This window comes from Mus pahari, chromosome 5 (assembly GCF_900095145.1).
Source record: "Mus pahari chromosome 5, PAHARI_EIJ_v1.1, whole genome shotgun sequence".
In the NCBI taxonomy this organism is placed as follows: domain Eukaryota; kingdom Metazoa; phylum Chordata; class Mammalia; order Rodentia; family Muridae; genus Mus; species Mus pahari.
This window is the reverse complement of record NC_034594.1, coordinates 95,978,738-95,983,934: the sequence shown is the minus strand read 5'-3', so window position 1 is coordinate 95,983,934 and position 5,197 is coordinate 95,978,738. Positions and strand designations below refer to the sequence as shown.

At 42.2% G+C, this 5,197-nt stretch overlaps 1 long non-coding RNA gene across 1 annotated transcript in view; it reads right to left on the bottom strand.

Annotated features, from left to right (window-relative positions):
- Positions 1–3,248: 3,248 nt before the first annotated feature.
- Positions 3,249–5,197, bottom strand: part of LOC110322634 — a 39,890-nt gene continuing 37,941 nt past the window's right edge. The window contains exon 5 of the long non-coding RNA XR_002380579.1: positions 3,249–4,369. This is a non-coding gene — a long non-coding RNA (uncharacterized LOC110322634). The remainder of the gene's footprint in view (positions 4,370–5,197) is intronic.

Below are 5,197 nucleotides of genomic sequence, written 5' to 3'. Positions count from 1 at the left end.
GACAGACAGACACTCAGCTTTTGTGATCTTTCCTCACAATTCCCCCAAAGCCCCCATGTGTCCTCCAGGCAACTGTTATTTCTTTAGTGTAGTTCTTTGCTTCTACTACCTGTGTCACAGGGCTATTCGGAGGCACTAATGAAATAAAGATCAAGGTGTCTTGGAAGCTTTCAAGCGCCGAGTGCAAGAGAGGGAATTGATAGGAGGTGTCCAGAGAGTCTTGCTTTCCATCTAGTGGAGGAGGCAGAAGAAAGGATTTCCTTAGAGTGGGAAGGTTCCCCCCGCCAACCCCCCCAGGCAGGTTTCCACTTGGAAACCTTAGGAATTTTGATGGATTTCTATGTCCATTCATCTGCTCTCTTATTCATTCATATGTTTAGTGCAAGCTTAAAACTTGACTGTGCCACTGTCAGCTTTGGGCTGGGTGTGGCAATGCAGCCCAGATGTTAGACCTAAGTCTCTTCTTGCAAAGCTGAAGGGTCCCCAGTGAAGAGGGTAGCTATCATAGAAAGGGAGTCTCTTCCTGACCCACAAAGGCAAGCGTTGCAGTGCGACGGAAATGCTAAGAGGTCTACACAATTGCTTTTAAGGGGTTGAAGGGGTTGCTGACAGTTGTCATTAGGGAGCATTCTGGAGCCAGTAATAATCACCACTGAGTGACTGTAAACACCGCTGCTTCCCACGAGGAAATACAACTTGTTAGCTTTTGTCTGGGCTGCAGAGAGGAAAGGCATGCTCCCTTAGAGAGGGCATCTACCAGAGTCAAACATAAAATCAATCGTATGGTTCTAATTTAATTTTAATTCACATTCTTATACATGGAGTTTGTTGGAGCGCTGACATTTCTGTTGTGGAAATCTATAAGGGCTGAATTGTCCGCACATTAGAGGATTTTTAAAAGAAGTTCTCTGCCACTGGGTTGCAATTTGTTAAAACAAACAATAGCACAGCCGTGGCACAGTCAGATGTGGAGACATTAGCTGGACTAAGCTGAAATCAAGTGATCTTTTTCAGCCTCTTCTCTTCCGACTGAACTCCTGGGTAATGCCACCAAATGACAAATTGTGGGATGCATGTAAGAACAGTGCCTTCAAAAATACAATAGTTATACAAGCCATCTATTGTTAATGAAGAATATAATGCAATTTGCCTGTCTGTAATACAATTATGCAAATCAAACGAGGAGTTATCCCAAAATCTCTTTACATTCCGATTAAAATGAGATAATTTATCAAACAGAATATGACTGGTTATGTTTATGTGTGGCACATTAATCCTGTTACAATAATGTATCCGTCTCCTAATGGAATGGATTTGTGCAATCTAACAGAAAATGACTTTTGCACTATCCACAATTATAAAAATATTCACAGCATATCCATCCAGTGCAATAGCACATGCCCACAACGATGCAATAAACCTATTAAAACAAGCAGCGCTTATGAATGGAACCTTCACGCCAATTGCGATGAGCGTGCCCTCAATTTTACTGTTCTCATTATCCCAGCAACCCCATGGCTGACAGATGCTAGGAGTAAATTAGTTTAATGTTCTTCATCTTTTTTTTTTTCTTTTTAAAAAAATGTTGTTTCTTTATTTGCACATATGTAAATACTCCTGCATATGTGTGCACATGTGTGTAGAAGCCAGAGGTTGGCATTCTGTGTCTTTTGCTGTGACTCTCTCTCCACCTTAATTTTCATCTATGAAGCTGCAGGGATTCCTGTGTTTCTGCTTCTCCAGTGCGGGACTCCTAAGCACAAGCTACCACGTCTTGTTTTCTTATGGAGGTTCTAGGGGATCGAACTTAGGACCTTATTCTTTTGGGGCTAGCACTTTACTGACTAAGCCCTGCTTGTGGACGTTGTACATCGTGGTGCGCACTAGGCTCCGCACCACGATGTACAACGTCCACAAGCAGTCTCCTTTCTCTCCTATCCACTCTCTAACTTCCTCCCTCCCTCCCTCCCTCCCTCCCTTCCTTCCTTCCCTCTCCCCTTCCTCTTCCTCTTCCTCCTCTCCCTCCTCCTCGCTTCCCCTCCCCTTCCTCCTCCTCCTCCTCTTCTTCAAGAGTTCTACCTGGAGAAATGGCTCAGCAGTTAAGAATCTGCTCTTGCTGAGAGTTGGAATGGTGTCCCAGCTCCCACCTCTGGGAGCACACAACCTCCTGTAGTCCCAGCCTCAGAGTGCTCCACTCCCTTTTTAGCCTCTGAGGTCACTGTAGTCACATGAACAAACTCACACAGTCTCACACACACACACACACACACACACACACACACACACACACACACAATTTAAAAAGATTATTTTTTTTAAGAAATGAAAGGCATTCACTTTAATAGCATCTGAGACTCCTTTCCCTATCAGGATCTTTGGTTTGAACTGATAGCGATACCATTTCCATGGAGAGATTTCTAAGACATCTTCCATGAAAGAGTTAGTCCTGTTTATATCTCTTGGTAGGTCTTATGATGTATGTATTTCCATAAGTCAAGAGGTTTGCAAAACATGCCTCTTCCCACCCACCTTGTCTGTGTTCACTTTACTGGGAAATGTGTGTGTTATGCATAGAGGCCTTGTCTGAGCTGCACTTTTCAGAGGGACACAATAACCTCAATTCTTACAAGGACATCACAGCCAAGGAGTAATCAGTAGCATTGTCCAGAAAAACAAGATCCTAAATAATTGGTGGGAGTTGCTCTTGTGTTTCCACTGCCAGGGAACAGCACTGTTGGGTTTATACCAATCTCCTCTACCTTGACGAGTCATTGGTCTGGACAGTGAGCCATAATGGCCTTAAATCTTACACCTCTTGGCCCTGTTCACCATGTCAGCATTTCCCCATCTGCGTGCCTCCACATCAGGCATGCAAGTTGACTTAGACAAATGTTGATCTTTTGTGGGAAAAGTGCAAACCCCAGTGCATCTGCAGGTTCTCAAATGTTTATCCGTGCCTTTAAATAACTTCCAGGCAGTTTTGCTTCTGGTTATGCCTGAAATACTATTTCAGAGGCCTCAGAATGGTGAGGGGGGTTCTCTTTCCTCTCTGATTAGACACTGCACATTGCCACATTTAAGTAGAATGCCCATAAACATGTCAACTTCAACTCACAAATCTGTTGCTTCGACTCAAGCTAGCATCTAATATAACTATGAGAGATTGTATTTTTCTATTGAGAGTATATTTTTCTCTTTAAGATATAGATGATAAAAGGAGGAAAGAAAGGAAGGAGAAAGGGAAAGAGGAAAATAGGCAGGCAGGCACAGTGCACACTCCCTGTTTAATTAACAATATTGTCAAAGAAGCTCCAACTGCTCTTTGAGTTAGAACTGAGTTACATCCTTATAAACATCCATAAATTGAAATTATCTTTGTGTCAAAAAGCATTTAATAATATGACCTACTGAGCATCAAAACTTACAGATAGTCCACGAAAGAATGTATCTAGCTGCATAAAAAGACTAGCCTTGGAAAGGATCCAGATGAAAGATTTGAAGTATAGTTCTTACAGGATGCTTATTGATCTTGTAGAACAATAAAATTGAAGAATGTAAGTTAAACCATCTCAAGTTAGAGACCCTGTTATTTGGCAGGTGTGTCCAAGCTGCCACTTGTGAATCTCAGGTTTCTTCTTCTCTCCTATAGCTACAGATCCTACCCAGAACATTTGTAGATGACATTGTCATGCTGTCATGTCAAAAGATGGATACCCCTAAAGGTTTTAACCATTTTTTTCATAGACATTATTAGTGAAACTTTTACAGGGCAAGTACTTACTGATAACAGATTTTGGTGAGTTGGTACTTGGTTGTTTATTCTTGTTTATAGTTCAAGGGCCTGTATTCCATCACAGCAGGGAGGGTGTGGCAACTGGATCCAGAGGACAGCTGGTCACATGGCATACATAGTCATGAAACATGTAGAGTAAACAGGAAGTGAACTAGGCTTCTCAAGACCCGCCCCTAGTGATACATTTCTTCCATCAAGATGTGACCCCCCCTACAGGTCACCCAGCTTTCCCAAATGGCATCACCAATTTAAATACATGAACATGTAGGGAGCCTTTCACATTCAAACTATAACAGGAAGCCATTCGATTTTCTCTCTCCATGGTGTACCAGTTGTTTTGGGAGTGTTTGGATTTTCTATGGCTCAGTTGAGGAATGATTGTGCCACATGGTGACATTCCATGAAGGAACAGTTTTCACCATCCAGGCTACCTGGAAAGACTTGGTACCCTTTATTAGGAGAATATCAAGAATATCTTCCATTCAGTATAATGTCTCTTGACAGGATATCTGGTACCTTTGATCAATACTGGTGGCTGTAAATATTGTGATCGTCATCACAGTAGGGGAGAAAGTCCTAGAAGACAGAACATATGGAATGCATCAATCTCCCTTCCTCTGGCTGATAAGGGAGCCCCCTGCCTCCTTCACAAACCCTAGCAAATACTCAAAGCTTGGAGTATGAAGACAATGGCAAAAGACAGACTGGGGACTTTGATGAATAGTCCTATCCCCTCTGAGCCTCACCAGGTTGTCTTCATGGGATGTCCTGGACTTAAGATTGTGGTTTCTTGACTGCTCTGAGGATGGGCTGAAGAAAATGAGATGAACAGTATCTCTTCTCTGATGAGATTAAGTATGCTCATGAGGAGTGAAAGAGCAGTTCTATCTTAAGCATGAACTACAGTGGTTCTTATACAATAGATACCAGAGGAACAAGTGTGTGCGGGAATGTTCTGGGATTTTAGGATGTATCTGTGAGCAAACAAGGCACGCCTCTGTCTACATGCAACTTGCTATCATAGAAGAGAAAAAAACAGGAGATAGTATAATGTGCTGGCAGATAATAAATACTTGGAGACAAAAAAGGCTGAGCAAAATGAGAGAAATAAGTCAAGAGAGAGACTGACTGAGGCTGAGAACCACTGTCAACAAATTTTAAATGTGTTTGATCTAGTAGCATTCATCTTCTATAAATCAACTACTATGTATGTATGTATGTATGTATGTATGTATGTATGTATGCATGTATGTGTGTGTATATATGTATGTGTGTATGTATGTGTATGTATCTATCATCTATCTGTCGTCTATCATCATCTATCTATCTATCTCCATCCATCCATCCATCCATCCATCCATCCATCCATCCATCCACCCACCCACCCACCCACCCACCCACCCA